The 26,259-nt window shown below is 44.4% G+C and overlaps 1 pseudogene across 1 annotated transcript; it reads right to left on the bottom strand.

Moving 5' to 3' along the window:
- Positions 1–8,946: 8,946 nt before the first annotated feature.
- Positions 8,947–20,447, bottom strand: LOC145348119 (zinc-binding protein A33-like; annotated as a pseudogene). Its single transcript, XR_013887909.1, has 6 exons — positions 19,956–20,447; positions 16,956–17,051; positions 16,642–16,875; positions 11,630–11,652; positions 11,356–11,537; positions 8,947–10,098 (listed from the first exon to the last, which is right to left on the bottom strand). The product of XR_013887909.1 is annotated as a zinc-binding protein A33-like (transcript).
- Between the last annotated feature and the right edge of the window lie 5,812 nt (positions 20,448–26,259).

The following is a 26,259-nucleotide window of genomic DNA, read 5'->3' as shown; positions in this document are numbered from 1 at the left end:
GTTTCAGATCTGATGATAAGTCAAAGCTCCCCTGATCTGACCAATTTCCAGAAGAGACTGATTTCCAGAAGATAGTTTCACTGCTCAATCTTCTCTGTGTTGTGCAATGCTGTGAAGGGACTGGATGTCTCCCCACAGTTGTGCAGTCGTTCCTGGGTGATAGTCAGGATCTGTGTCTATCCTCACTGTGTTCTCTAGTGTAGTGCAGTGAAATAGAACCAAAGAAAGAAAAAATGATTTCCTCCAATCCCTCTCCTCTTTTGTTGAAGGGAGTAAAGCTTCAATTTTTCATTTGTATCTTCACAGGATGCATATGTCACTGGATAGAACAACATTTATTGTCCATCCTGAAATGTCCCAAAATGTCCCAAGATGGCATGTGACTGGTACTAGTGTTCCCATGTTTCTGCTATCCTGGTCTTCTAGCTGGTGAACATTTGAAGGTCATCTCAAAAGAGCCTTGGTGAGTTTCTGCAGAGCATTTGTACATTGTGTACACTGCACCAGTGATGAAGCAAGTGAACGTTTGTGGATGGGGAGGATTTCTAGAGTGTTGTTTACACTGGACTTATCTCGGCAAGTGGAGAACATTCCATCACATTCCTGACTTGTGTCTGGTAAATGATGAACAGGCTTTGAGCAGTCAGGCCGGGAGTTATTCACTGCGGAATTCCCAGCTTTTGGCTCTTGTAGCCACAGTATTTATATAGTTGGTCCAGTTGAGTTTCTGGTCAATGTTAACTGCCAGACTAATGATAGTGAGGGGAAGAATTTGCAGCTATTCTGCAATCAGCGGATCAAATCTAATCTCTACAGTTCTGCCACATGTAGTCATCAAATGGTAGTTGGCAATCAAACAATTAACTGGAGGATGGTCTTCAAAATATCCCCATCCTCAATGACAGAGGAGCCCATCACATCAGAGCAAAAGATAAGACTGAAGCATAGGCAACAACCTTCATACAGAAGTGTTGAGTGGATGACCCATCTCACCCTCCTCTGAAGGTTCCCAGCATCACGCATGTCAGTCTTCAGCCAATTCTATCCACTCCACGTGACATCAACAAACAGCTGAAACACTGTGCAATACAGTTACCATGGGCCCTGACAATATTCCAACAATAATACGGAAGACCTGTGCTCCAGAAATTGCTGCACCTCCAGCCAAGCTGTTCCATTACATTTACAACACAGGCATCTAGCCAGCAATGTCAAAAACTACTTTGTCCTGTAAACAAGAATTCTCACCAGTCTATCCTCGATTATTAGCGACTGCTGATAACTGTCATCAACAGCACTTTCAAGTGACATTTTTTGAGCAATAACCTGCTCACAGATGCTCAGCCTGTGTTCTGCCAGGGTCACTCAGCCCCTGATCGCATTACAGCTTTGGTTTAAACATGGATAAAACAGCTGAACTCCAAAGTTGAAGTGAAAGTGACTGCTCGTCACCTCAAGGCAACATTTGACCAAATGTGGCAACAAGGGATCCTCGCAAAACCAGAGTCAATGGGAACCAGGAGGAAAGATTTTTTGCTGGTTGGAGTCATGCCTCACACAAAGATAGCTGTGGTGGTTGGAGGTCAATCATTTCAGTACCCGAACATCCACTGCAGGGATTCCTCAAGGTAGTGTCCCAGGCCCAACCACCTTCAATGACTTTCCTTCCATTATAAGTTCAGAAGTGGTGACGTTTGCTGATTACTGCACAATGTTCAGCACCATTCACGACTTCTCACTTACTGAGGCAGCCCATGTCCATATACAGTAAGTGAAAAGACAAACAACATTCACGCCACACAATCACCAGGCAATGACCATCTCCAAAAAGAGAGAATCTAACTATTGAACCTTGACATTCAATGGCATTACCATCGCTAAATCCCCCACTATCAATATCTTGGAAGACCAGAAACTGAACAAGCATATACATACTGTGGCTCCAGGGCAGGTCAAATGCTAGGAATCCTGCTGCATGTAACTCAACTTCTGGCTCTCATAGCCTGTTTATCATCTGCAAAGCAGAAGTTAAGAGTGTGATGGAATACTCTCCCCTAGCCTGGATGAGTGCAGTTAAAACAAGAAGCTTGACATCATCAAAGAAAAAGCAGGCCTCTTGATTGGCATCTCATCCACCGCATTGAACACCTTCTTGATTCACCGCTGAAGCATAGTGACAGCAATTGCCCAGTGAATCTCAAGATGCACTGATCAACAAACTCATCAACCCTCCTTCACCAGAATGTTGAAGCCCATGACAGACAGACAAAGGCAGCAGACACATGGGAATACCACCGCCACTACAAGTTCTCCACAAAGTCACTGACTATCCTGACTTGGAAACATCTTGTCATTCCACCACTGTTATTGGGTCAAAAGCATTGAACTCTCTGCCTGACAGCATTGTGGGCACACCTGCACCACATGGATTGCAGTGATTCAAGAAGATAGTTCACCATCATCTTCTCAGGGTAATTAAGGATGTGCAATAGATGCTGGCTTCACCAGCGAAGCCCACATCCTGTGACATCCAGGAGCAACAGAGAAGAGAGTGAGAGAGGAGAATGGTGCTTGGAAGTAGCTCTAGGAATTATGCAGTAATGGTGTGATACAGGAAGTAAGACTGTAAAGTGGGGAGTAGTTCTGGGAAATCAGGGGTTATGCTGCATCTCAGGCAGTAAGACTGTGACTTGGGGAGTGACTCAGTGTTCAGGGTGGAAACGCCTTGGGAACTTCCTCTTGCTTCAGGAGTAACTGACTCCGGGGTGACCAAAAGGAGGTGCAAAGGGCATCTAGTCGTTAAGGTGGGGAGAAGGGCCAGTGCCTCTCCTGCTGAGAATTTCCAGTATTTGTTTTAATTCTAGTTTTTTGTGCAAAGCAACAGACCATTCAGCCCATCTACCAATGCTATGCTCCACATGAGCTTTCTCCCTGCTTTTTTATTGCATCCTATCAGCAGCAGATCCTTCTATTCATTTCTCCCTCATCTACTTACTTGGCTACACATCAAAACTATTTGTCTCAACCATTCCCAGTGAGAGCAAGTTCCACATCTGAATCATTCACCTGGGAAAAATGTTTCTCCTGAAATCCTCATTGGATTTATTATTGACCATCTTATATTTCCAGCCCCCAGTTTTGGATTGCCCCACATAAGTTTTTCATTTATCCCCAAATTTTTCATTTTAAAGATTTCAATTATGTTCCCCTTCTTTTTTGGAGGGAAGAAGAGTGCAAGCCAGTTCACTTTTTCCTGATCGTTACAATCTCACAATTCTCAATATCATTCTTGTCAATGTTTTTGCACCTTCTCCAGTTCCTTTCTGTCCTTTTTCAATGTGTTGATTTTGAACTGTGCACAGGTCTCCAAGTGTGGTTTAAGTTCAACATCACTTCTCTATTTTCAAATTATATTCCTCTCAAATCAATCCTAGTCTTTATTGTTTGTTTTTTTTATATAGAATGTCATTGTTGAGCTGCTTTGTTATTTTTCGTGATTGATGAATGGGTAGTTCTGCCCTTGCGCAACTTGTAAATATGACCTTTGGTCCTCCCTTAACCTGCCCACACAAAGCTGTGAAGACAAACTGTTGTTATTTTTAAAGCTCCATCAATTCAGCCCATGGTCTAACCTTCCCTAAAGAGCACACAGTCAGCTCTTGGAACCCAATGAGACAAAAATCCTGTGAATGCTGGAAATCTGATACTCAGAAAATGCTGGAAATCCTCAGCTCAGGAAACATCTGTGGGAAAAGAAGCAACCTCTCTGCAACCTTTGACAAGATGTGGAGATGCCGGCGTTGGACTGGGGTAAACACAGTAAAAAGTCTGACAACACCAGGTTTAAGTCCAACCGATTTATTTGATAGTAAACTCACAAGCTTTCACCTTTGACATGGCCAACCACACTATTTTCCTGCTATAACTCTTGCGTTGTCCACTCACTGGGACTGCTGTGACTTGTGTAACTTCCTCCTCTTCAGTTGTACACAGAGAATCTCCTGCAATGGTGAATCTTCCCACCGCCATCGCTCTGGTTCCTACCAACGGTCAGTCTCTGCTTTTCAATTCGGGGCTCGCGCTTCCTCACATTCCAACTCCCGAACGCTGAGAGCCAACCGCCGCAGTGCGCGGCAGAACTACAACTCCCATCAGGCACCGCAGGCTGACTCGCCCCTGATTCCGTACTGCTGCTCCTCACTGCGCAGGCTCCGGGGACACATGCAGTATGGGTAATGTAGTCCCCAGCGGGTAAGGGGCTGGAAAGCGGCTGCGCAGAACTGGGTGGCGCACAATGCAAAGCTGCTCCGACATGTGATTGGCTGCGCCAAATGATTAACATGGCCATTGAAGGCGGATCCTATGCTCCAGCATTAGTTGATTGGCTGGTTGTGCCGTCAATCAGAGCGTTGAGCTGTTTGATTGGAGCTGTGTGTTAGATATTGAGTGTGTTTATTGGAAGCATTTCCCTTCTGATTTACAGGCTGAGTTTTGTTGATGGGTCATTACTGAATATGAGAAGGTGAGGTGTAATTATCTGGGAGAGACAGAGTGTCTGAGGATTATTACTGATTTCCTATTGTTGAGTTCTGTGTTGGAAGCTGGTTATTACCCTATGGACTGGGAATGGTCAGTTCTCACTATGGGATGTTTTCAGTCGTTTCAAAGTGTTCCTACCTTTCCATCTCTGAATTTTGGAGAAGGTACAGAAGAGATTTACTCGAATGTTTACCCTCCAGTGCCCACAGAGGGGAGCTGTCCTTCCAAAACATTGAATGTCTCAGCAGTGTCTGTCTCCAATCTCTTCCACCATCAACTCCATCATTTCAAGAAGGTTAATTTAGTGTTTGACCGCATCTCCAAACATCACCAAAAGAAGACATCAATATGTATAGAAGCTGCTGTATAAACTCAGCATCTTTTCAGTGCAGCGTCAGGTACAAGTCACTCTCTGAGTCACTCTGACCAAGAAGGCAATCAGAAACCAGTACAATCACCAGGAGGAGGAGCCATTCCTGGGCTAGTAATGGAGGGACTTCAGTTAGCCTCTGCATCTCTGGTCTATGGGGCTGAGAATCAGCCTGGAATTCCATTCCTCATCAGTGAGTCCAGCTGGGAAGTGGGGGGAGGGCAGGATGTGTCTCGGCTGTGACAGTCTCCATTGTCTCACAACATTCACTGTCTGGGCCTGCATATGCTGAACGGCCAATCAGCCAGAGCACAAAAGGCCCAAGTCCACAGTCTGTACCTTGAAGACTGGAGGGAATGTGAGAGGACAACAACTTGTATTTATAGAGTGTTTTAATGTAGTCAAACGTCCCAAAGTGTTCCATAGAAATGTAATCAGAGAAAAATTAATGCCAAGACAAAAAAGGTAATATTAAGAAGGGATGACAAAAATATGGCCTTTTTTTGTTCTTTCATGGGACACAGGCATTGTTGGCTGCCCAGCATTTGTTCCCAATCTCTAGTTGCCCTTGAGTGTCCATTTCAGAGGGCAGTTGAGAGTCAATCACATTGCTCTGGAGTCACATGTAGGCCAGACCAGGTATGGACTGCAGATTTCCTTCCCTAAAGGGCATTAGTAACCAGATGGGTTTTTCCCCAACAATCAGCAATGATTTCATGGTCATCAGTAGATTCTTAATCACAAATATTTTTTATTGAATTTAAATTCTACCATCTCCTGTGGCAGGATTCAAACCCAGGTCCCCAGAATATTAGCTGAGTTTCTGGATTAATGGTCTAGTGGTAATACCACTAGGCCATCACCTCCCCTGATTTAATCCATCAGCCATGTCACATGCATCTTCTCTAATCGGCCCAATTTCTCTTTTCACTCATAAAATGCCAACAGAAGACTTTTGGATTCCCTTTTGTGTTACCTTCCACAAGGTTCTCATACTTTCTTCTCTTATTTTGTTTTTCAACTCCCCTCTGAACCTACAAGAGAAGAACTAGGTGCAGGAGTAGGAATTCAGGTCTTTGAGCCTGCTCTGCCATTCAATACAATCATAGCTGATCGCATCTCAACCTTCAGAGTGAGTGAGACTTTTTAAATAAAACACACACAAAAGATCCTCAGACATTGTCTTAGATATGGCTCACGGTTTGCTATACTTGCACCTTAACTAAAAGGGATAGTTGGACACATATGGGAATCTGTTCGAATGGACAAACGGAGAAGTGTAAACCCCTAAAAACAAAAATGTAAATGTGTAACTCTTTCTGGATGATACTCCGACCACATGGTGACTGGGCAGAATCCACAGGCAGCTCTGGGGGAAATACAAATTTTTAAATATTCGACTGTCAGGAACAATGGGAGAAATCTGGACACAGATCGACTCATTACAACAAAGGTGGATTTGGCCATGCTAAATTTTTCTTCAGTGTACCCTTCCACAGTAAGTTTGTTACATTGCTAATGTAAGCCTACTAGGGACACTGATAGATAAAGAAATAAACAAATAAATTATTAATGAAGTAATTTTTGCATGAACAACAAAAGACCAACCCTCATACCAAACCCATAAACTATCCAAATAAATGGGAAAGTTCCTACATCAACTTGCTCCGCCAACTAGTGCCCCCACACCAATCCAATAAATACGACCCAAATCCACAGCACGACATTCTGCCCACCACAACATAAAACACCCACAAAGAATAAAAAGTCACTCCATCCCATCTATTCTGGGAGCGATGACAACAAAACACCCTTCAACCACAAACCTACCCACCAACAGCCCTATCAGGAAACCCTCAGGACATTTTTTTCCCACCGCCACACCCTGACCTCTTGCCACACCCAGTAGCCCACCTACTATTCCCTCAGTAGCCCACCCACTAACAAAAATATCCCCCCCCCCCCCCGCTGAAAGACAGAATCTGACTCAGCAACAGACACAAAAGCTCCCCAGCCAAGAAACAACAAAAAACTCTACAACAAATACAGTACTTGGTCGTCCATCCCAACCCATGGAAACACCAACCTAGCAGTTCCCTCCTCCTAACACACACCACCTCAACAGCCAGTCCTCCCCGATCATTTAAAATATGACAGAAACAGACCGTTGCCATGTTTTGCTTTGTTCTTTCTTCTTCCCCCCCACCTACTTCTCCTCTTCTGCCACACTGCGGTACTTCCTACACACAGCCCACACAAGAAAAAACTAACACAGATAATAATATATAAGAATAAGGCCCAGTGGGCAAGAAGACAAAAAGATAAAGGCAAGGCATCACAGGGAACAATAAAGGTTGGACGTGAGCCGAAAGAGAAGTGGCAGAGCGTGAAGGAAAGGGGATGTGTCCTCTCACTGTCCGACCCAAAAAATCTCCTGTTCGTTCACCAAAGCCCTTCAAACCTTTACTAATTAAAAATCTGTCCATCTCTTCCTTAAATTTTCTCAATATCCCAGCATACACCGCTCTGTGGGGTAGTGAATTCCACAGATTCATGACCCTTTGAGAGAAGTAATTTCTCCTCATCTCTGTTTTAAATCTGCTACCCCTTAATCATAATACTATGACCTCTTGTTCTAGGTTGCCCCACAAGAAGAACATGCAGTCTACATTTACTTTGTCAATACCTTTCATCATTTTATGTACTTCAATTAGATCTCTCATTCTTCTGAACTCTAGAGAGTCCACACCTAAACTGCTCAATCTCTCATCTCTGGAATCAATCTCATGAACGTCCTCTAAATTCCTTCTAATGCCACTATATCCTTCGCATATATGGGGGTTAAAACCTGCCCAGTACTCCAGGTATGGTCTCGCCAATGCCTTATATAGTTGTAGCAATACCTTCTTCCATTTATTCTCTATTCCTTTAGCTATAAATATCAAAATTCCACTTGCTTCCCATATTACCTGCATACCAGTTTTCTACAACTCATGTATGAGGACAGCCAGATCAGTCTGCACTGAAGCACCTCAAAGTCTTCCTCCATTTAAATAATAAGTTGCCAGGTTGTATTTTCCACCTGACATGGGTCATAATCACATTTTTCCTCCATCACCTAAATCTCTGTCTCTTTCGTCATCCAGGGAACTCTGGATTTTTTGTCCTGCCTTTCCTCTTTGTGGTAACGCTGTGCCGCTTTTGTAAAAAGACTTATGCATCAATCAAACCAGCCTCCCACGCATTGACTCTGTCTAAACTTCCCACTGCCTCGGAAGAGCAGCCAGCATAACTAAGGACCTCACGGACCCCGGACATTTTCTCTTCCACCTTCTTCTGTCGGGAAAAAGATACAAAAGTCTGAGATCGTGTATCACCCTACTCAAGAACAGCTTCTTCCCTGCTGTGATCAGACTTTTGAATGGAGCTACCTTGCATTAAGTTGATCTTTCTCTACACCCTAGCTATGACTGTAACACTACATTTTGCACTCTCTCCTTTCCTTCTCGATGAACAATATGCTTTTGTCTGTACAGCATGCAAGAAACAATACTTTCGACTGTATACTAATACATGTGACAATAATAAATCAAATCAAAGGAGTCTCGAGCAGAGGCCATTTCACAGGACCCGTTGGGCACCACAGCCTTTGTGCATTTCCTAGCACCGAATTTCTGGTGCCAACAGTTCCGTGCCAGAACTTGGTGGGGAGCTCCCTCATGTATTCAGCAGCTCATTTTAAAATGATGTAAATGCTGTTAGCGGGCCCAGAACTGAAAACTTTGCCCACAACAGAAGTAAGGCTCAGTGGTCTATAATTACCAGGGTTGTCTCTACTTCCCTTCTTTTCAGTTCCACCTTCGCATGCCCTTCCTCTCTCCTGTGACCCTCTCTAGTTTCCCTCTCAGCCCTGTATCCATCTCCCTCCTTTGCATGTACTGATCCCAGCAGTGCACATCCTCATTGCCTTGGATGCTGTGGGTCTTCCTCTTCTGATCGGCTGTCCAACACGTCTGAGGCTACACATCCCACACTGATGTTGTCGGTTTGAAGCCTCCAAGTATGAAGAATGCTATTCCCACATGAGCAATACACCAGGAAGTACGACAAGGTGAAAGTCAATGTTACAGTGGGAAACAGGCAGCTTTAGTGAAGATGTGAATATGAAGTTCGAAACTTGCCTCATAATCAATTGTTTTTTAAATTGTGGGATGTGGTTGTTGCTGCAACATTTCCTGCACATTCAGAATTACTCTTGACCACTGAGTGACCTTTTCAGAGGATAATCAAGAGTCAACAACATTACTGCAGGTCTGGAGTCACATGTAGACAAGATAAGGTAAGGATGGATGATTCTTTTAGTGAACCAGATGGGTTTTTAACCACAATCAATGATAATTAATCACCATCATTAACAAATTCACCATCACCAAGCTGTGTCTAAACTATTGAGTTGATTGACACAGAGAGCAGGAGACAGACAAACCCACAGCTCACCATTACAAAAATGGTGGTACAGGATGGGCTGGAGTCACGTTTCCTGAAATTTCAATTTTTAACCTTTTCTTCCCACTTCCTGATTCTCTTCCTCCCCTCATGGAAGGTTAATATCAACACAATTCCCCTTCATGTCTGATACATCAGGAATCTATGGTTCAAAGTGATGAAATTTCAGAGGGGCAGCATTTTTACCCTCATCATATGTTCCAGCCCAGAAAAAGGGGAAGAGTTTCTCAATGAATGTATCAGTGGAAGTGTGGAGAATGGACATATCATCAGCATTATAAAAGGTCACCTGTCCCCCCTCATGGTCTAGGAAAACTCTGATGGTTCTGGGGTTCACACTGGGGGTCAGGGGTACTGATGAGATATCGAGAGCTCCATATTCATTCCCATTTCTCAGCCACACAGCCCAGTAACCACTTTCAGGGCTGGGTTTTGTCCTTCCCTTCCTATTGACTGACTCTCTGGTTACACCCAGTGCCCAGTCAGTGTTGTTCCCGACCCTCACCTCCCAGTAATGTTTCCCTGAGGTGAATTCCTCTGACCCCAGGACACAAAGATACACATCAAATCTCTCTGGATTATCAGGAATAAGCTGGGTTCCTCTGTAACTGATTTTCACACTGGTCTGGTCCTCACTCAGGATGAGGTCAGGATGTTTGGGTCCAGCGTCAGTGAAGCTGCAACTGGGAAATAAAAAAGACAAACAATCGATCTATTAAACAGAGGAAGCCGTGTGAACAGGTTACTAGCTGATATATGTGTATAAGGAATTGGCACAATGCATAATTTCTGCAAAAGCAAATATCTCAGCCTGGGTACAGTGTATGGTTAGATATATTCCCAGACTCCAGTGTGTACAGTGAACAGATATTACAGACTAGGTATGGTGTATGGTTAGATATATTCCCAGACTCCAGTGTGTACAGTGAACATTATTACAGACTGGATATGGTGTACGGTTAGATATATTCCCAGGCTACAATGTGTACAGTGAATGGTCTACATCAACAGGAACAAAGTAGAAAGGGTCGTGAGCTTCAAGTTTTTAGGTGTCCACATCATCAACAACCTGTTCTGGTCCCCCCTTGCAGACACTGTAGTTAAGAAAGGCCACCACTTTCCTCAGAAGACTAAGGAAATTTGGCATGTCAGCCACGATTCTCACCAACTTACACAGATGCACCATAGAAAGCATTCTTTCTGATTGTATCACAGCTTGGTATGGCTCCGGTTCTGCCCAAGACCACAAGAAGCTACAAAAACTTGTGAATGTAGCTCAATCCATCACGCAAACCAGCCTCTCATCCATTGACTCTGTCTACACTTCCCACGGATCCTGGGCATTCTCTCTTCCACCTTCTTCCTTCGGGAAAAAGATACAAAAGTCTGAGGTCCCATGCCAACCGACTCAAGAACAGTTTCTTCCCTATTGGCACCAGACTTTTGAATGGGTCTACCTTGCCTTAAGTCGATCTTTCTCGACACCCTAGCTATGACCATAAGACTACATTTTAAACTCTCTCGTTTCTTTCTCTATGAACGATATGCTCTGTCTGTATAGTGTGCAAGAAACAATACTTTTCACTGTATGTTAATACATGTGACAATAATAAATCAAATCAAATATTAAAGACTGGGTATGGTGTACGGTTAGATATATTCCCAGATGCCAGCGTCTGCAGTGAAATGATAATAAATGATCGCAATCTGATTGTTGACCAGTGATTCCTGATGGATAGTCTGAGATTTTGATTGTGAATTAAAAGCTGTTCAGATTCACTCATTCTTCAATCCCACAATGTGATGTGCACCGTTAATAATAGTTCTTTGAGTGATGTACCTGATGTTGCTGCCCCAGTGATTCATTCATCTTCTGGAGAGAGGATAAAGAGGGCAGGAAACTGTCCAGAGAGTGGACACAAAGCTGGGGAGTTTCCTACCTGGAAAGATGATCTGTTTCATTTCCTTCCACACTGCATAGAGCAATGGGCCTTGAAATCCCATGTATCTCTTTCTTTGTACCTCCATTATCATCTTCTTCTTCCTTTGAATCTCAGATGTTGTTACCTTCCTCCTCCTCGTCACTCTCTTCGTGTCCCCTTTCCTCTTCGTTAGCCCATAGCTGTGTAAATGGGATTGATTTAATCACTCTGTGCTGGATACAGACTGTGATCACAGTGTAAAACCCTGTGAGAGTTTGGATTAGATACTCACCTCTCTCTCAATGTTTTCAGTCGCTGTGGGACAGAGAATCAGAAATATTTTAATAAACATACACACTGCTGTTTAGATTGAGTGTCTTTGTACTTTTTTCCTAATAAGGAGTCAGAGAGAGTAATTCAGATCTCAGAGCTTTCCTGGACACAGTTCCATTAGTCTTTCTCTGGTGTGATTCTTTTCACACACAGTTCAATGTCATTTCAAAGACAGAAAACAACATTGTCTGTGCTGTCAGCACTGATGGAAACCTCGGCCCTCTGGAGATAACAAATGTCCACACTGTCTTACTGCATTTGTTAAGTACATCTAACATCCTGCTTAAAAATATATTTAAATCGTGAATACTGGTCATAAGAACATAAGAAATATGAACAGGAGTAGGCCATCTAGCCCTTCGAGGCTGCCCCGCCATTCAATAAGATCATGGCTGATCTGAAGTGGATCAGTTCCACTTTCCCACTTTCTCCCCATAACCCTTAATTCCCTTGTCTGTCAAAAACCTATCTACCCATGTCTTAAATATATTTAGCGAGGTAGCCTCCACCATTTCAACGGGCAGAGAATTCCAGAGATTCACCACCCTTTGAGTGAAGAAGTTCCTCCTCAACTCCGTTCTAAACTGCCCCCCCCGCCCCCTTATCTTGAGTCTGTGCCCTCTAATCCTGCTGTCCTTTCTCAGCGGGAAGAATCTCTCTACCTCTGCCCTATCCATCCCTTTCATTATCTTATACGTCTCTATAAGATCCTCCCTCATCCTTCTAAACTCCAACGAGTACAGACCCAGTCTATTTGATCTCTCTTCATAGTCTAACCCCCTCATCTCCAGTATCAGCCTAGTGAACGTCCTCTGCACTCCCTCCAAGGCCAATATATCCTTGCGCAAGTGCAGCGACCAAAACTGCACACAGTACTCCAGCTGCGGCCTCACCAGTGCCCTGTACAGTTGCAGCAAGACCTCCCTGCTTTTATATTCTATCCCCCTCGCTATAAAGGCCAGCATCCCATTCGCCTTCTTGATCACCTGCTGCACCTGCAGACTGGGTTTTTGCGAATCGTGCACAAGGACCCCCAGGTCCCTCTGCACCGTAGCATGCTGCAGCTTTTCACCCTTTAAATAGTAATCCCTCCTACTATTATTTCTGCCAAAGTGGATAACCTCACACTTGCTAACATTGTACTCCATCTGCCAGGTCCTCGCCCACTCGCTCAGCCTATCCAGATCCCTCTGCAGACTTTCCACACCCTCCGCACAATTTGCTTTTCCACTCATCTTTGTGTCATCAGCAAATTTCGTTACCCTACACTCAGCCCCCTCCTCCAGATCATCTATATAAATGGTAAATAGCTGAGGCCCCAGCACCGATCCCTGCAGCACTCCACTAGTCACCAACTGCCAATCAGAATAGCACCCATTGATACCAACTCTCTGCCTCCTGTTAGACAACCAATCCTCTATCCACGCTGACACCTTACCCCCAACTCCATGCCCCCTAACCTTCTGAAGCAACCTTTTGTGCGGCACCTTATCAAACGCCTTTTGAAAATCGAGAAACACCACATCCACCGGTTCCCCTCTGTCTACCGCACTAGTCACATCCTCATAGAAATCCAATAAATTTGTCAAACACGACTTCCCCTTAACGAATCCGTGCTGCATCTGCTCTATCAAACCATTCTTTTCTAGGTGCCTCGCTATTTCTTCTTTGATGACGGATTCAAGCATTTTTCCAACTACAGACGTTAAACTAACCGGCTTATAATTCCCTGCCTTTTGCCTACTACCCTTTTTTAAACAGCGGCGTAACATTAGCCATTTTCGAATCATCCGGCACTTCCCCGGAATCCAGCGAAGTTTGGTAAATAATCACTAAGGCATCTACTATCACCTCTGCCATTTCCTTCAGAACTCTGGGATGCATTCCATCCAGTCCTGGGGACTTGTCCACTGTCAGTCCCATTAGTCTATCAAGCACTACCTCTCTAGTGACAGTAATCGCATTCAGGCCCTCAACTCCTACCATCCTTCTATCCTTAATACCCGGCAAACTATTCGCGTCCTCCTCCGTGAAGACCGAGGCAAAAAACTTACTTAAAGCCTCAGCCATTTCCTCATCTCCCACCACTAAATCCCCCCTCTCATCCTCTAAGGGTCCAACATTCACTCTAGCCAGCTTCCTCTTCCTTATATATTTGTAAAAACTCTTACTGTCCTTTTTCATATTTAGTGCTAGTTTAGCTTCTTCATCTATCCTTCCTTTCTTTATCAACTTCTTAGTCATTCTTTGTTGATTTTTAAACCTCTCCCAATCTTCTACTCGCCCACTACTTTTAGCCACTCTAAACGCATCAGCTTTTAATTTAATACTCTCCTTTATTTCCTGGTCATTTGTCATTGGTCATTTGTACCTTGTTAGGTGACGGCACATCTGAGGAATCTATCGTTCCAAATTTAAAATTTGGAGCTTGGAAAACTTACATCCAATGAGAGAATAAACAAAACAGGCAGGTCCTCTTTCCTCATGCAGATAGCACTTCTTAAAGTAGGGTGACTTCAGCTGTATACAATATTAAAAATACAATCCAAGGTTCAAGATAGATTTGAAACAACTTCTCTGCTTCTAGATTCTTTCTTCCAGTCAAAGTGGACGCATGTGCAAAATGCGATCAGAACATTCCCTAGTGCATCTGTGCAACTGTATGTGTATGTGTGCACATGTGAGCATGGATATGTGTGTATTTGTGTGTGCACATGTGGGCATAGATATGGGCACAGATGTGTGTATGTGTGTGCAAATGTGTTTGTGTACACATGTGGATGTGCACACACATATGTGTCTATGTGTGCATGTGTGTCTAAGAATCACAGTCCCTGGACAGGAAGAACATTTTGAGGAGAATGGAAAAAAAGATTCAGCATTTTTGATTTGGCAATGTCTCCCACTTGCATGTCACTATCATTATGACAAAAGAGTAGTGTTGGGCAAGTTAACGGAGCTAAAGGTGGACAAGTGTCTTAGTTCTGATGGAATGCATCCCATCAGATGGTACTAAAAGGGATGGCGAGAGAAATAGCAAATGCACTAGTGGTAATTTATCAAAACTCGCTGGACTCTGGGTGGCTCCCGCAGATTGGAAAACATCAAATGTTACATCACTGTTTAAAGAAGGAGGTAGACAAAAGACAGGTAACTGCAGGCCAGTTAGTTTAACTTCTGTAGTAGGGAAAATGTTTGAATCTGTCATCAAAGAAGAAATAGCGAGACATCTGGATATAAATTGTCCCACTGGTAAGACGCAGCATGGGTTCAAGAAAGGAAGGTCATGTTTGACTAATTTTGTGGAATTCTTCGACAACATTACGTGTGCAGTGTACAATGGGGACCCTATGATGTGGTGTACCTGGATTTCCAGAAGGCATTTGACAGGTGCCGCACCAAAGACTGCTACATAAGATAAAGGTGCACGGTGATACGGGTAATGTATTAGCATGAATAGAGGATTGGTTAACTGACAGAAAACAAAGAGTGAGGGTAAATGGGTGTTTTTCCGGTTAGCAATCAGTGACTGGTGGTGTGCCTCAGAAATTGGTATTGGGACTGCAATTGTTTACGATGTATATAGATGATTTGGAGTTAAGACCAAGTGTCTTAAGTGTCGCAGATGACACTAAGATGAGTGGCAGAGCAAGGTGTGCATAGGATGCTGAAAGTCTGCAAAGGGATATAGATAATCTAATGAATGGGCAAAGGTCTGGCAAATGGAGTACAATGTTGGTAAATGTGAGGTCATCCATTTTGGTAGGAATAACATGGACTGTTATTTGGATGGTAAAAAATTGCAGCATGCTGCTATGCAGAGGGACCTGGGTGTCCTTGTGCAGGAATCTCAAGGAGTTGATTTGCAGGTGCAGTAGGTAATTAAGAAGGCAAATGGAATTTTTTCCTTCATTGCCAGAGGGATGGAGTTTAAAAACAGCGAGGTTGTGTTGCAACTGTATAAGGTGCTGGTTAGGCTACAGCTGGAGTACTGTGAACAGTTTTGGTCTCCTTACTTGAGAAAGGATATACTGGCACTGGAGGGGATGCAGAAAAGATTCACTAGGTTGATTCTGGAGTTGAGAGGGTTGGCTTATGAGGAGAGACTGAGTAGACTGGGGGCTATACTCATTGGGATTCAGAAGAACAAGGGGTGTTCTTGTAGAAACATATAAGATCATGAAGGGAATAGATAAGGTAGAGGCAGGGAAGTTGTTTCCAATGGTGGGTGAAACTAGAACTAGGGGGCATGGCCTCAAAATAAGGGGAAGCAAATTTAGAACTGAGTTGAGGAGGAACTTCTTCATACAAAGGGTTGTGAATCTGTGGAATTTGCTGCCCAGAGAAGCAGTCGAGGCTACCTCATTGAATGTTTTTAAGGCAATGATAGATAAATTTTTGAACAGTAAAGGAATTAAGGGTTATGGTGAGGGGGCGGGTAAGTGGAGCTGAGTTCACGAAAAGATCAGCCATGATCTTATTGAATGGTGGAGTAGGCTCAAGGGGCCAGATAGCCTACTCTTGCTCCTAGTTCCTTTGTTCTTATGTTTATGTTCTATCCTCTGATTTGTCTCCAATGGATCCAGCTTGCCCCAGGCTGTAAGCCCCAATCCTCCCTCCATCCTCGCTCTCCCCCACCATCATCCCCTACCTGCCCTTGCCCTCCCTCACCTCACCCATCCACGTACCTATCTAGCTTAAATGATTTCTAATCTACTGTTCCTCAAAAACCCTCCCTTGTTTCAGTGCCTCCATTTCTTCATTCCAAATCCCTTTCTGGCTTTTTTATTCTGGCTCTAGTCATAGTCAGTTTGAGGCATTCACTGTCTCCTCAAAACTCCTGAACTCAATCCTGACTCATATCTTTGTGTCCTCAGTTGTACTGCACATTGTTGTGATGGGGTTTGACCCTATGATAAAATGCAGTTTCTAATCACATCAACAGTTTGGGGTTTGGATTTAAAGGGTCACCTTGAGAAAGGAGACACTGTCTTGCTGCTCGATGTCTACACAAAGGTTCAATATCTTCTCCTTCAGTGAAGTCAGTTCCTCTTCAATTCTTCTCAGATTCTCCTCCATTGGTTGCAGATCTTCCTCCTTTTGTTTCCTCAGCTCTTTGATAAAATTTTTCTCTTTGTCTGCAAGATATTGATGGATTTTGGCAAATTGTGCAGAGATGTCTTGCTCCAGGGATCCAGTGAGTTGCTATGACAGTGAGAGAGATTGTTTAAACAGCTGGTTGTTAAAGGATTGCAGTGTTGAAAGGGAACTGGAGTCATACTCACCTCCAGTTCTGAAATCTCCCTCTCCTGCTGCTGTTTGAATACACTTTGATTTTTCTTTTCCTTTTCCATGGAATGCAATGATAATTTCAGCTGGTCCTAAAAATGGAATCAGATCTCAGCGTGATCCATTGTAATGTCTGCTGTTATATCTCAAACTGAGGAGAGGTGTTCAGGAAGAGACATTAACATGTGGCACGAGCACTTTATAATGGGCAGAGTAAAAGGTATTGAATCAGACCAGGTATAGTTTCAAACCAACAACAGCTTCATAGCTTATAGAATATATGAATGGATTTGATAATTTAGACATTGTTAATTGTGTTTGATTGCGTGCTGGTCCTCGTATTAATTGGGGACTTCGTACATATAGGCACAAACTAAAACTGACAGTTGGCTGGGAGGTGTAAGCTTGTGAATGTGAATTTAATCAGGGGTGGAGGTGGAGCGTATTGTTCAGCAAGGTAATGAAATTAGTTAGGTTGGACCTGATTTAAAGATATTACATTGCTGAGGATCGGACTTCTGCCCCTGAGTGGAGGTCCTGCCTGAGCGTGCAGCGAGCCAATCAGATTGGAACCAGATGCGAGTAGCTGCAAGGCGAGCCATGGAGATCAAAGGTGGACAGCGGATTGAAGTAAGTCCAGCGTTTTTGTACGGTGAGGAATTGAGCCCCATGGGGAAGGGAGGGGAGTGGGGACAGTGGTTTTAGAGACCTGGCCGGAAGGTGGAAGTCCAACTCTCAGCTTGTTAAGGCCATGCACTGCCCAGGGTCTCCGCGGGAGAAGTGACTTTTCATCCAGCTGCACAATGCACCCAAAGTTCAGTCTGACAGGTTTACAGGCCTCGGAACGGACAAAGGTGGGGTAGGATCTTCAGAGGTCCCCACAGTGCACCAAGGGCATCCCCTTCCTCCATCTTTCTGCCCTTCCTCCAACTTTGGTAACAGTGGACTGGCCTCACTTGTCCGTTCCACTGCCCACTGGAGATAGAAAGAAGCTCAGAATTGCCACTGAATTGGGCAGTTAAGCCCCTAAATAAGCTAAGGGATGGCTGATTACCCACCCATATTATAGATTCTGCCCAGGGTGGCAGGAAGGCAGTGGGCTAACTATTTTACATCCCCCCACCAACAATCTGCCTCACTATAATAAAGGAAACTTACTTAGAGCTACATTCCACTATAGTAATAGTAGAAACACAGTGACTAAGAAAGGAAATTTGCACAAAGCCACATTACACTACAGTAAGTGAAAACACGTTCAGTAATAAAGAAAACCTACTTAAAGCTACATTATACAAGAGCAATAGTTTAAACAGTCTGCAATGACAGATTCGATGGGCCAAATGGCCTACTTCTGCTCCTATCTTATGCTCTTATGATAATGAAGGAATTTTCCTTATAGTATAGTGTAGTGGAAGCACAGTCTGCCATGAAAGAAGTGTTTTTTATTCAATTATTGGATTTGGGCATCACTGGCCAAGACCAGCATATCAAACAGTTGTTGCCCATCCCTAGTTGCTCTTAAGAATGTGATGGTGAGCTGCCTTCGTGAACTGCTGCAGTGTCTGAGGTGTAGATACATCCAGATTGCTGTTAGGGAAGGTGTTTCAGGATTTTTACCTGCGACAGTAAAGGAACAGGGATGTATTTCCAAGTCAGGATGGTGAGTGGCTTGGAGGAACCTCTAGTTGGTGTTTTCCTGGGCCTCTGCTGCTCTTGTTCTTCTAGATGGCCGTGGGTTTGTAAGGTGATGCTTAAGTAGACTTGCTGAATTACTATAGTGCATCTTGTGGATGCTACGCACAGCTGCCCCCATTCGCTGGTAGTGGAGGAACAGAATGCTTTTAGAAAGGGTAGCCATCAAGGGTAGCTTTGTCTGGCATCTCGAGTACTTACGTAAAGCTACATTATATTTCAGTAATAGTGGAAATATTACATTGTAATTAAGGAAACTTACTTAAAGCTACATTAGTAGTAATAGTAACAGTCTATGATGAAGGAAGCTTACACAAAGCTACATTACAGTAAAATAATAGTGGAAACATTCTGCAATGAAGGAAACTTATGTAAAGCTACATTACACTACAGTAATAGCGCAGACACATTCTGTAATGAAGGAAACTTTCTTAACATTGTGTTACAGCTAGAGTTACCAACCCTCCCATGATGTCCTGTTGTTTCCCTGAATTGGAGATTAATCTCCAGGATTCTGCTGCCATCGATCCAGAAGAAATATCACTGGGACATGAGAAACTGAGTTTATCATTTTTTGGGAAAACAGAGGTGTTGGGAAATGACTGACTGTAAAATAAAATTAGCCAATCACTTGTTAAAGGCTCTCTGTCATTTCCCAATTGGTTGGGAAGACAATACTGATGAGGATTGACATGTGCGTTGACCAATGGCTGGTGTCTGAGGGCGGGGTTTAGACTGTAAGAAGTCTAACAACACCAGGTTAAAGTCCAACCAGTTTATTTGATAGTAAACCCTCAAGCTTTCGGAAACGCTGTTCTTCCACACCTTCCACACACCTGACGAAGGAACAGCGTTTCCAAAAGCTTGAGGGTTTACTATCAAATAAACTGGTTGGACTTTAACCTGGTGTTGTTAGACTTCTTACTGTGCTTACCCCAGTCCAACGCCGGCATCTCCACATCATGACGACCATCGGCGGGGTTCAGAGACAGGCAATCAGGTGCTGAATTCTCCAGGTTCAGAATCAATTTCAGTGCCTTCCCCAACTCCAGAAATAATCTCAACACAACACAGCCCTAATGAAGAAAACTGAAATCTGGGACTGCATCCATATCATGTCAGTGTAAATAGAGGCTGTAAGACCTTTCACACACTATTAATATTAACACTCACTTTTCCCACTGTCAGATGTCAGCATTGAGCTGAAAGCGAGCAATAGGACAGAGCAACATTTGTCTACTAGCTTATTACAGGCCAATAAACACCATGAACATGGAGATGGGTAACTCACTGGGTCCCCTTACCTTGTACCTTTCAACGGCCATTGGTAGAGTTAGGAATCTGTGAGCTAAATGTGGGGGAGAGTCTAGACAACTGGCACAGATCAAGATCTCATCATCCTCACAGAACAGGATCAGTTTCTCCCCGTGTTCCTCACAGAGAGACTGCTCCCTCTCTGTGTCCCCATCCAGCTTCTCCCTGTGTTCCTCCTCCAGTTTCAGCTCCAGTTGCCTGGTTTTCTCACAGAGATTAGCTAGCACTCTGTTACTGGTGAAACTTCTCCGGGGGATAAGCTGCTGACATTCCGGGCAGGACGCAGCTTGATGCTGCTTTCCTCAACACTTCTGGATACAGGATTTACAAAAGTTGTGCTCACAGACCAGCCGCACCGCCTCCAGAAGCAGAGACTGACAGATGGAGCAGGTTAAATCCTCACTGAGCGATAGAAGTGGTTTACTGATGGCCATCTCCGTTGCTGCCCCTGCTTCTGTTATTTGCTGAACTTTCAGTTTCATTTCACCCAATTTAGCATGAAATTCCCTTAAAGGGCACTGTCGTCATGCAAATGTATCCTTGAACGCCCATTACAAAACAACGGCCAAATTCTTGGATCTGGGGGTTGCAGATTGAAGACGAAAATCTGGAGAGAGGTCAGGATCAGCATTAACCCCTTCACTGCTGGCTGTAAAATATGTATGATATGGAGATGCCGGCGTTGGACTGGGGTAAACACAGTAAGAAGTCTCACAACAGCAGGTTAAAGTCCAACCAGTTTATTTGATAGTAAACCCACAAGCTTTTGGGGTTTGCCCCTTCGTTAGGTGAGTGGAGAGTTCTGGTCTCAAACGGAGCATATAAAAGGCACACACAGTTAACAGAATATTGATTAGAATGTGAGGCTTTACAGCTAATCTGCTGTTCAAGTCTTAAAGATGCAGACAGTGTGAGTGGAGATAGCATCAGACACAGGCTAAGGAGGTGTGTATTGTCTCCAGACAGGACAGTAACTTACTGTCACTTACTGTCCTGTCTGGAGACAATACACTCACATTTTCTGCATCTTTAAGACTTGAATAGCAGGTTAGCTGTAAAGACTCACATTCTAATTAATATTCTGTAAACTGTGTGTGCATTTTATATGCTGTGTTTGAGACCAGAACTCTCCACTCACCTGATGAAGGGGCAAACCCCGAAAGCTTGTGGGTTTACTATCAAATAAACTGGTTGGACTTTAACCTGGTGTTGTCAGACTTCTTACTGTGTTTACCCCAGTCCAAAGCCTGTGTCTCCATAAGAACACAAGAAATAGGAGCAGGAGTAGGCCACCTAGCCCTTCGAGCCTGCCCCGCCATTCAATAAGATCATGGCTGATCTGAAGTGGCTCAGTTCCACTTTCCCGCTTTCTCCCCATAACCCTTAATCCCCTTGCCTACCAAAAACTTATCAACCGCGTCTTAAATATATTTAGCGAGGTAGCCTCAACCACTTCAACGGGCAGAGAATTCCAGAGATTCACCACCCTTTGAGTGAAGAAGTTCCTCCTCAACTCCATTCTAAACTGCACCCCCCCCTCCCCATCTTGAGGCTGTGCCCTCTAGTCCTGCTGTCCTTTCTGAGCGGGAAGAACCTCTCCACCTCTACCCTATCCATCCCTTTCATCATCTTATACGTCTCAATGAGATCCCCCCTCATCCTTCTAAACTCTAACGAGTACAAGCCCAGTCTATTCAGCCTCTCCTCATAGCTCAACCCCCTCAACTCCGGTATTAGCCTTGTGAACCTCCTCTGCACTCCCTCCAAGGCCAAAATATCCTTGCACAGGTGCGGCGACCAAAACTGCACACAGTACTCCAGCTGCGGCCTCACCAGTGCCCTGTACAGTTGCAGCAAGACCTCCCTACTTTTATATTCAATCCCCCTCGCTGTGAAGGCCAGCATCCCATTTGCCTTCCTGACCACCTGCTGCACCTGTAGGCTGGGTTTTTGCAACTCATGCACAAGGACCCCCAGGTCCCTCTGCACTGTAGCATGCTGCAGCTTTTTGCCCTGTAAGTAATAGTCCTTCCTACCATTATTCCTACCAAAGTGGATAACCTCACCCTTGCCAACATTGTATTCCATCTGCCAGGTCCTCGCCCATTCGCTCAGCCTATCTAGATCCTTCTGCAGACTTTCCACACCCTCCACACAATTTGCCGTTCCACTTATCTTTGTGTCATCAGCAAATTTCGACACCCTACATTCAGCTCCCTCCTCCAGATCATCTATATAAATGGTAAATAGCTGAGGCCCCAGCACCGATCCCTGGGGCACTCCACTAGTCACCAACCGCCAATCTGAATAGCACCCATTGACACCCACTCTCTGCCTCCTATTTGACAGCCAATCCCCTATCCACGCTAACACGCTACCCCCAACTCCATGCCCCCTGACCTTCTGTAATAACCTCTTGTGAGGCACCTTATCAAACGCCTTCTGAAAATCAAGAAACACACATCCAACGGTTTCCCTCTATCCACCACACTAGACACATCCTCATAGAATTCCAATAAATTCGTCAGACACAACTTCCCCTTAAGGAAACCATGCTGCGTCTGCTCTATCAAACAATTCTTCTCAAGATGCCACGCTATTTTCTCCTTGATTACGGATTCAAGCATTTTTCCTACAACAGACGTTAAACTAACCGGTCTATAATTCCCTGCCTTTTGCCTGCTACCCTTTTTAAACAGCGGCGTAACATTAGCCGTTTTCCACTCTCCACATCATGTAAAATACACATACAGGAATCTGAGTAAATCTGCCCTCACTTGATGGTTCCATTAGATTCCCCAGGGATCCAAGCAACAAATCATTCTTAAACTAATCCCATTGCCCCACACCCAAATCCCAAATGCCAGTATCAACACAAAACATTTCTCTAATATAGAAACCCTACAGTACAGAAAGAAGCCATTCGGCCCATCAAGTCTGTACCAGCCACAATCCCACCCAGGCCCTACCCCCATGTCCCTATGTATTTAGCCACTAATCCCTCTAACCTACGCATATTAGGACACTAAGGGGCAATTTTAGCATGGCCAATCAACCTACCCACACATCTTTGGACTTTGGAAGGAACCGGAGCACCCGGAGGAAACCCATGCAAACACGAGGAGAATGTGCAAACTCCACACAGACAGTGACCCAAGCCGGGAATCAAACCGAGGTCCCTGGAGCTGTGAAGCAGAAGTGCTAACCTCTGTGCTACCATGCCGCCCCTCTCTGCTCTGCTCCCTCCCCAAGCCATGCACCATAAGAACATAAGAACATAAGAAATAGGAGCAGGAGTCGGCCATCTGGCCCTTCGAGCCTGCCCCGCCATTCAATAAGATCATGGCTGATCTGTCGTGGCTCAGTTCCACATTCCCGCCCTCTCCCCATAACCCTTAATCCCCTCTCTTATCAAAAACCCATCAACCCGCGTCTTAAAAATATTTAGCGAGGTAGCCTCCACCACTTCAATGGAAACCTCCCCCCCTTTATCTTCAGGCTGTGCCCCCTAGTCCTACTGTCCTTTCTGAGCGGGAAGAGTCTCTCCACCTCTATCCTATCCATCCCATTCATCATCTTATACGTCTCAATGAGATCTCCCCTCATTCTTCTAATCCCAATCCCAACTAAATCCATTGCTCCACACTCTCCCATTATGTCTGTATATGTGTGGTCAAATTCCCCTCCAACTCCATTTTCAAGTTAACTGATGACACCACTGTAGTGGGTCAGCTTTCAAACAATAAGAACATAAGAAATATGAGCAGGAGTAGGCCATCTAGCCCTTCGAGCCTGCCCCACCATTCAACAAGATCATGGCTGATCTGAAGTGGAATAGTTCCACTTTCCCGCTTTCTCCCCATAACCCTTAATTCCCTGGTCTATCAGAAACCTATCTACCCGTGACTTAAATATATTCAGCGCGGTAGCCTCCACCACTTCAATGGGCAGAGAATTCTAGAGACTCACCACCCTTTGAGTGAAGAAGTTCTTCCTCAACTCCAATCTAAACTGCCTTCCCCTTATTTTGAGGCTGTGCCCTCGAGTTCTGCTATCCTTTCCAAGTGGGAAGAATCTCTTTACCTCAACCCTACCTAGCCCCTTCAAAATCTTATATGTCTCTATAAGATCCCCCCTCAGCCTTCTAAACTCCAGCAAGTACAGACCCAGTCTATTCAATCTGTCCTCATAGGCTAGCCCCCTCATCTCTGGTATCAGCCTAGTGAACCTTCTCTGCACTACCTCCAAGGCCAATATATCCTTTCGCAAATGCGACAACCAAAACTGCACACAGTACTCCAGTTGCGGCCTCACCAGTACCCTGTACAGTTGCAGCAAGACTTCCCTGCTTTTATATTCTATCCCCCTCACTATAAAGGCCAGCATTCCATTCGCCTTCTTGATCACCTGCTGTACCTGCAGACTGGGTTTTTGCGATTCGTGCACAAGGACCCCCAGGTCCCTCTGCACTGTAGCATGCTGCAGCTTTTCGCCCTTTAAATAATAATCCCTCCTACTATTATTTCTACCAAAGTAGATAACCTCACATTTGCTAACATTATACTCCATCTGCCAGGTCCTCACCCACTCATTCAGCCTATCCAGATCTCTCTGCAGACTTTCCGTGCCTTCCACGCAATTTGCTTTTCCATTCATCTTCGTGTCGTCAGCAAATTTCATTACCCTACACTCAGCCCCCTGCTCCAGATCATCTATGTAAATGGTAAACAGTTGAGGCCCCAGCACTGATCCCTGCAGCACTCCACTAGTTAACAACTGCCAACCAGAATAGCACCTATTGATTCCAACTCTGCTTCCTATTAGACAGCCAATCCTCTATCCACGCTAACACCTTACCCCCAACTCCGTGCACCCTAACCTTTTGCAGCAACATTTTGTGAGGCACCTTATCAAACGCCTTCTGGAAGTCTAAAAACACCACATCTACCGGTTCCCCTCTGTCTACTGCACTAGTCACATCCTCATAGGATAAATTCGTTAACCATGACTTCCCCTTCACGAATCCGTGCTGCATCTGCTGATCAAACCGCTCTTTTCTAGGCGTCTCGCTATTTCTTCTTTGATGACGGATTCTAGCATTTTTCCAACTACGGATGTTAGACTAACCAGCCTATAACTCCCTGCCTTTTGTCTGCTACCTTTTTTAAACAGCAGCATAATATTAGCCGTTTTCCAATCTTCCGGCACTTCCCCAGAGTCCAGCGAATTTTGATAAATAATTACTAAGGCACCTTACTATCACCTCTGCCATTTCTTTCCGAACCCTGGGATGCATTCCATCCGGCCCCGGGGACTTGTCTACCTTCAGTCCCATTAGTCTATCAAGCACTAACTCTCTAGTGACAGTAATCGCATTAAGGACCTCATCTCCTACCAACCCTCTATCTTTAATATTCGGCAAGCTATTTGTGTCCTCCTCCATGAAGACCGACACAAAAAACTTATTTAAAGCCTCAGCCATTTTCTCGTCACCCACTGCTAAATCCCCCCTCTCATCCTCCAAGGGTCCAACATTCACTCTAGCCACTCTTCTTCTTTATATATTTGTAAAAACTTTTACTATCATTCTTTATATTTAAAGCTAGTTTAGCTTCATACTCTATCTTTCCTTTCTATATCGCTTTCTTAGTCATTCTTTGTTGTTTTTTAAATCTTTCCCAACCTTCTAATTGCCCACTACTTTTAGGCGCTCTGAACACATCAGCTTTTAATTTAATACTCTCCTTTATTTCCTTCGATAACCACGGCTGGTTATCTCTTCTCTTACAGTCCTTCTTTACCATCGGAATATATTTCTGCTGAGCACCGAAAAAGATCTCCTTAAAAATCCTCCACTGTTCCTCAGCCGTCCTACCAACCAATCTACATTCGCCAATTCCGCCCTCATGTTATCATACTCCCCTCTGTTCAAACAGAGGACACAGGTCCGGGACCCTACTTTCTCATCCTCCATCTGTATCAGAAATTCAACCATACAATGATCACTCGTCCCAAGAGGATCCCTCACAAGAAGATCCCTAATTCTACCTGCCTTGTTACACACCTAATTCTACCTGCCTCGTTACACAATGGCAAGATGGAGTACAGAAAAGATGTGGAGATGGCGGCGTTGGACTGGGGTAAGCATGGTAAGAAGGCTCACAACACCAGGTTAAAGTCCAACAGGTTTATTTGGTAAAACAAGCCACAAGTTTTCAGAGCGCTGCTCCTTCATCAGGTGAGTGGGTCTCTCTATGTCTCTGCTTCTCTCTCCGCGTTCTCTCTGCGTGTCTG

This window comes from Carcharhinus amblyrhynchos, chromosome 9, assembly GCF_965287045.1.
Source record: "Carcharhinus amblyrhynchos chromosome 9, sCarAmb.v2.hapA, whole genome shotgun sequence".
Taxonomy (NCBI): domain Eukaryota; kingdom Metazoa; phylum Chordata; class Chondrichthyes; order Carcharhiniformes; family Carcharhinidae; genus Carcharhinus; species Carcharhinus amblyrhynchos.
Note: the sequence above shows the minus strand (reverse complement) of the source record. Positions and strands in the feature narration are given on the sequence as shown.